The 7568-nt window shown below is 37.0% G+C and overlaps 1 pseudogene; it reads left to right on the forward strand.

Moving 5' to 3' along the window:
* Window positions 1-7568, forward strand: part of LOC107484689 (N-carbamoylputrescine amidase-like) — an 81819-nt pseudogene that overhangs the window by 46709 nt on the left and 27542 nt on the right.

The following is a 7568-nucleotide window of genomic DNA, read 5'->3' on the forward strand; positions in this document are numbered from 1 at the left end:
CATTGTTGGGGGTGAGGAGCTCTGCAGCGTCTCGATGAATTAATGCAATTGTCTCTATTTCTCCATTCAAACGTGTGTGTTCTTATCTAAGATGTTCATTCGCGCTTAATTATGAAGAAGGTGATGATCCGTGATACTCATCACCTTCCTCAATCCATGAACGTGTGCCTGACAACCACCTCCGTTCTACATCAGATTGAATGAGCTTCTCTTAGATTCCCTAATCAGAATCTTTGTGGTATAAGCTAGAATTGATGGCGACCACTCTTGAGGATCCGGAAAGTCTAAACCTTGTCTCTGGTATTCCGAGTAGGATTCAAGGATTGAATGGCTGTGACGAGCTTCAAACTCGCGATTGCTGGGCATGATGACAAACGCAAAAGGATCAATGGATCCTATTCCAACATGATCGAGAACCAACAGCTGATTAGTCGTGCTGTGACAGAGCATCTGGACTGTTTTCACTGAGAGGATGGGAGGTAGCCACTGACAATGGTGACACCCTACATACAGCTTGCCATGGAAGGAACTTTGCACTTTGGAATTGAGTTGAATATTACATTACAGGAATTGAGAAGACAAAGTTGCAGGGATTCAGAGGACAAAGCATCTCCAAAACCCCAACATATTCTCCATTACTGCATTATAAGTAATTAATTCACGCTCTTTTATTTTTCTAATAATTCAAACTGATAATTTTAATTGAAATCCTGACTAAGAATAATAAAATAAACATAGCTTGCTTCAAACCAATAATCTCCGTGGGATCGACCCTTACTCACGTAAGGTATTACTTGGACGACCCCAGTGCACTTACTGGTTAGTTGTGCGGATTGCAAAAGTGTGATTGCAATTTCGTGCACCAAGTTTTTGGCGCCGTTGCCGGGGATTATTCGAGTTTGAACAACTAAAGGTTTATTTTGTTGCTTAGATTAGGAATAATTTATTTTTGTTGTAATAGAGTCATTAAATTCCGAGTCCTTTATTCCCTTTTCAAAAATTTTTCAAAAATATTATTTTTCTTTATCAATTTCTAATTCTTTTTCGTGAGTTTAGTGTCTTGTTCTAAGTTTGGTGTCAATTACATATTTTATATTTTCCCTTTAAATTTTCGAATTTGTGCTCTTTGAGCTTCAAGTTGTTCTTGTTGATCTTTAATTTTTCTTGTTCTGTGTCTTTTCTTGTTTCACTTGTATTTTTCCAAAACATTAGTCTTCCAAAAGGAATATACCTATTCAGAACAAGTGTTACATTTACTGCCCAATTGGCTAGAGCGTTGGTCTATGTTCTTGGTAACTGGGTATCTTCTTTTTAAAATCTTTTTCAAAAATAATTTTTCTTGATTTAATCTTGTGCCAAACTTTAAGTTTGGTGTTTTCTTGTTAACTTTAATATAATTTTCGAAAATTACTTTGATTTTCTAAAATTTTTAAGTTTGGTGTTCTTTCTTTTGTTCTTGGTGTTCTTGTGAATCTTCAAAGTGTTCTTGAGTCTTCTTTGTGTTTTGATCTTAAAATTTTTAAGTTTGGTGTTCCTTGGTGTTTTCCCTCCAAAATTTTCGAAAATAAGGAGCACTAGATCTAAAAATTTTAAGTCTTGTGTCTTTTATGTGTTTTTCTCTTTCATCATAAAATTCAAAATTCAAAAAAAAATATCCTAACCACTTTCTCCCTCCCTACTTTTTCGAAAATCTTCATAAAATTTTTCAAATATTTATTTTAATTGTTAATTTTCTTTCTTTATTTATTTTATTTTTATTTTTATTTCGGTTTTTATTTTATTTTATTTTATTATTTCGAAAATCAATTTTCTTTATATAATAAATTAAATAAAATAAACAATATCAATATCTATACCATCTCCCTTGCTCCATCATGGAACTAAGTGGAAATGAACAGTCCAGGAGGACTCTGGGGTCATATGCTAACCTCACTACTGCTTCATACGGGAGTAGTATCTGTATACCCTCAATTGGAGTTAGTAGCTTTGAGTTGAATCCTCAGCTCATTATCATGGTGCAGCAAAGCTGCCAGTATTCTGGTCTTCCACATGAAGAACCTACAGAGTTTCTGGCACAATTTTTACAAATTGCTGACACAGCACATGATAAAGAAGTAGATCAGGATGTCTACAAATTATTACTGTTTCTATTCGCTGTAAAAGATCAAGCTAAGAGGTGGTTAAATAACCAACCTAAGGACAGCATAAGGACATGGAAACAGCTGTCAGAAAAATTCCTGAATCACTATTTTCCTCCAAAACGGATGACACAGCTAAGGCTAAGCATCCAAGGATTCAAACAAGGAGATAATGAATCCCTTTATGATGCCTGGGAGAGATACAGAGAGATGCTAAGAAAATGCCCCTCTGAAATGTTTTTAGAATGGGTGCAATTAGACATCTTCTACTATGGGCTTACAGAAAAAGCTCAGATTTCTCTAGATCACTCAGCTGGTGGATCTATACATATGAGAAAAACAATTGAAGAAGCTCAAGAGCTTATTGATACAGTTGCCAGAAATCAGCATCTGTACTTAAGCAGTGAATCTTCCATGAAAGAAGAAGCTAAAACAGTAACTGCTGAATTCAGTCCTGTAGATCAGGCTAATGAATTTAATCAGCAATTATACTTTCTAACAAAACAGCTAGCTGAGTTCAAGGAGATATTACAAGAAACAAGAATGGCTAATATGAATATGGAAGTACAGTTGAAGCAAACAGAAAAGCAACTGTCAAAACAAATAACAGAAGAATGCCAAGCAGTTCAATTAAGAAGTGGGAAAACATTAAATACCTCACTTCAAAGCAGCAGGAAACCAAGAAATGAACAATTGGCTACTCAAAATCCCTCTGAGGATAATCAGAGCCTAGAGAGGAACAATGCTAGCGCTGAACGCCCAGACCATGCTCAGTTTTGGCGTTCAACACCAGAAACAAGCAATGAATCGGCGTTGAACGCCCAAAGGAAGCATAGTTCTAGCATTCAAATGCCAGAAACAAATAAGGAGCTGGCGTCTAACACCACTCCTGCTTCCACCCCTGGCATTCAAACGCCAGTGGGAGATCAGACACGTACAAGTGCTGATAACAACCCCTCTAAAAAGGCTTCTCAACCCACATCTGTAGGCAATAAACCTACAGCAACTAAGGTTGAGGAATATAAAGCCAAAATGCCTTATCCTCAGAAACTCCGCCAAGCGGAATAGGATAAGCAATTTGCCCGCTTTGTAGACTATATCAAGACTCTTGAAATAAAGATTCCGTTTGCAGAGGCACTTGAGCAAATACCCTCTTATGCCAAGTTCATGAAAGAGATCTTAAGTCATAAAAAGGATTGGAGGGAAACTGAGAAAGTTTACCTCACTGAAGTGCAGTCATTCTGAAAAGCTTACCTGAGAAGCTTAAGGATCCGGGAAGCTTTATGATACCATGCACATTAGAAGGTACGTGTACTAAGCAAGCTCTATGTGATCTTGGGGCAAGTATTAATCTAATACCTGCAGCTACTATCGAAAAGCTTGGGTTGACTGGTGAAGTTAAACCAACCTGGATATGTCTTCAACTTGCTGATGGCTCCATTAAATACCCATCAGGCGTGATTGAAGACATGATTGTCAAAGTTGGGCCATTTGTCTTTCCCACTGACTTTGTGGTGCTGGAAATGGAGGAGCACAAGAGTGCAACTCTCATTCTGGGAAGACCTTTCCTAGCAACTGGCCGAACCCTCATTGATGTTCAAAAAGGGGAAGTAACCCTGAGAGTCAATGAGGATGAGTTCAAGTTGAATGTTGTCAAAGCCATGCAGCATCCAGACACCCAAAATGACTGCATGAGCGTTGATATTATTGACTCTCAGAGGAGGGCGCATGAGCTTCTCCCAGAAATCCTCCAATTTGACTATTGGGCCTGCTAGGAAGCATCTATCACCAAGCTACAAGAAGTTATAGATCAACTCAAAGAAGAGCTGCAGAACTAGAACAGCATGCTTTGCAAATTGCTCAAGGAACAAGAGCTGCAAGGGCGTGAGCTATAGGAGCTGAAGCGCCAGGTCCCACAGATTGAAGGAGCACCTATCCCCCAAAATCAATGTTGTTGATTCCTAACTCTGTGATAACTTCTATCATTAGAGACTGATGAGCGGATAATTTATACGCTTTTTGGCATTATTTTTAGGTAGTTTTTAGTATGATTTAGTTAGTTTTAGTATATAATTATTAGTTTTTATGCAAAAAAACATATTTCTGGACTTTACTATGAGTTTGTGTGTTTTTCTGTGATTTCAGGTATTTTCTGGCTGAAATTGAGGGACCTGAGCAAAAATCTGATTCAGAGGTTGAAAAAGGACTGCATATGTTGTTAGATACTGACCTCCCTGCACTTGAAATATATTTTCTGGAGCTACAGAAGCCCAATTGGAGCGCTCTTAATTGTGTTGAAAAGTAGACATCTTGGGCTTTCCAGCAATGTATAATAGTCTATACTTTGCCCGAGATTTGATGGCCCTAACTGGTGTCAAAACGCCGGTCAGAGACCCTTTTCTTACGTTAAACGCTAGAACTGGAATAAAAGCTGGAGTTAACCACCCAAACTGGCACCAGAGCTGGCGTTTAACTCCGAGAAAAGCCTATGCTCGTGGAAGATTCAATGCTCAGCCCAAGCACATACCAAGTGGACCCCGAAAGTGGATTTCTACATCATTTACTTATTTCTGTAAACCCTAGGTTACTAGTTCATTATAAATAGGACCTTTTACTATTGTATTTTCATCTTTTGATCATCTTTGATCTTGGGATCAGGTCTTTGAACCCTTTTTCAATTGTTTCATGTTATTTGGGAGGCATGGCCATTCGGCCATGCCTAGACCTTGTTCTTATGTATTTTCAACGATGGAGTTTCTACACATCATAGATTAAGGTGTGGAGCTCTGCTATTCCTCATGAATTAATGCAATTACTACTATTTTCTATTCAATTCAAGCTTATTCTTATTCTAAGATATCCATTCGCACTTCAACATGATGAATGTGATGATCAAGTGACACTCATCACTATTCTCAATTATGAACGCGTGCCTGACAACCACTTCCGTTCTACCTGAAAACAAGCTTGAATGCATATCTCTTAGCCTCATGGTTCACGATGCATGGTTGCCTCTCCTAAAAATAGAGCCTTCCATTCCGTGCGATCAGAGTCTTCATGGTATAAGCTAGAATCAATTGGCAGCATTCTTGAGATCCAGAAAGTCTAAACCTTGTCTGTGGTATTCCGAGTAAGATCTGGGATGGGATGACTGTGACGAGCTTCAAACTCGCGAGTGATGGACGCAGTGACAGTGCACAAAAGGATCAATGGATCTTATTCCGACACGATCGAGAACTGACAGATGATTAGCCCTACGTAACCCGTAGCTGGACCATTTTCACTGAGAGGACAGACGGTAGGCATTGACAACGGTGATCTCCCAACATACAGCTTGCCATGGAAGGGAGTACGCATGACTGGATGAAGGCAATAGGAAAGCAAAGATTCAGAAAGAATAAAGCATCTCCATACGCTTATCTGAAATTCCCACCAATGAATTACATAAGTATTTCTATCTTATTTTATGTCTTATTTATCTTTTAATGATCAAAACCCCATAACCATTTGAATCTGCTTGACTGAGATTTACAAGATAACCATAGCTTGCTTCAAGCTGACAATCTCCGTGGGATCGACCCTTACTCACGTAAGGTATTACTTGGATGACCCAGTGCACTTGCTGGTCAGCTGCGCGGAGTTGTGAGAAAAGTGTGAACTCACGATTTCGTGTACCAAGTTTTTGGCACCGTTGCCGGGGATTGTTTGAGTTTGGACAACTGACGGTTCATCTTGTTGCTTAGATTAGGTATTTTTCAGAATTTTTAAGAATGAATTCTAGTGTTTCAAGGTGATGTTCTCATCATCACCAAAGCTGATTGATCTTCATCAATTTAGCTCTTGAATGTAATGTCCTGCTGAAGCTTGGCTGACCATGTCTAATCTTTTTAGACTGAAGCTTTAGACTAACATTGCATGATTCTTGAAATTCTTATTAAAAATTTTGAATCTCTTTATTTTCTTCTCCATATAATTTTTTAAAAAAACCAAAAACAAATTACAAAATCATAAAAATCAAAAATATTTCTTGTTTGAGTCTAGTGTCTCATTTTAAGTTTGGTGTCAATTGCATGTTTCTGTTCTTCTTGCATTTATCATGTGTCTTCATTGATCTTCAAGTTGTTCTTGATGATTTACTTGCTCTGATCTTTAAATTCTCTTGTCTTGAGTGTTTTATTGTTTCTCATATGCATTCTCAATTTGTTAGTGTCAGTAGTATACAAACTTCTAAGTTTGGTGTCTTGCATGCATTGTTTATTTGATTTTAGTTACATTTTGATTATTCCTCATCATTAAAAATTCAAAAAATTTTTATTTTGTGTCTTTTCAAGTCAATAATGCAGAGAATTGAAGATTCAGAACATACAGCAGAGGAATTACACAGAAAAAGTTGGGCGTTCAAAACGCCCAGTGAAGAACGAAAACTGGCATTTAAACGCCAGCCAGGATACCTGGCTGGGCGTTTAACACCCAAAAGGGTAGCATTTTGGGCGTTAAATGCCAGAATGTATACCATTCTGGGCGTTTAACGCCAGGATGGCACAAGAGGGAAGATTTTGTTTTCAATTCAAATTTTTTCAAGTTTTCAAAATTTTTCAAAATCAAATATTTTTCAAATCATATTTTTTTCAATCATATATTTTTAAAATCAATTTCTTTCCATTTTCAAAAATATTTGCTAACAATTAATGATTTGATTCAACATTTCAAGTATGTTGCCTTTTCTGTTGAGAAAGGTTTAATGTTTGAATCATATCTTTTCTTGTTAGCCAAGTCATTGATTTTAAAAATCGAATATTTTTAAATTGTTTTTCAATCATATCTTCTCAATCATATCTTTTTAAAACTATATATTTTCAATCATATCCTCTTAATCACATATTTTTCAAAAATAGTTTTCAATCATATCTTTTTGATTTCTAATTTCAAAATCTTTTTCAAAAATCACTTTACTTCTTTCTCAATCTTAGTTTTCGAAAATCATCAATCAATTTTCAAAATCTTTTAACTTATTTTCGAAAATTTCTTCCCCTCTTCTCACATCCTTCTATTTATGGACTAACATGTACAATTCGAACTCTATCTTTCTAAGTTCGAATTCTTCTACCTCTTCCTTCTATTTTTCTTTTCCTCTAACACCTCAAGGAATCTCTATACTGTGACATAGAGGATTCCATATTTTCTTGTTCTCTTCTCTTTCATTTGAGCAGGAGCAAGGACAAAAGCATTCTTGTTGAGGCTGACCCTGAACCTGAAAGAACCTTGAAGCGAAAGCTAAGAGAAGCTAAAGCACAACTCTCTGTAGAGGACCTAGCAGAATTCTTCAAAGAAGAAGACATGGCAGCCGAAAACAACAATAATGCCAACACTGCAAGGAAGGTGCTGGGTGACTTTACTGCACCTACTCCCGACTTCTATGGGAGAAGCATA

This window comes from Arachis duranensis, chromosome 4 (genome assembly GCF_000817695.3).
Source record: "Arachis duranensis cultivar V14167 chromosome 4, aradu.V14167.gnm2.J7QH, whole genome shotgun sequence".
Lineage (NCBI taxonomy): Eukaryota > Viridiplantae > Streptophyta > Magnoliopsida > Fabales > Fabaceae > Arachis > Arachis duranensis.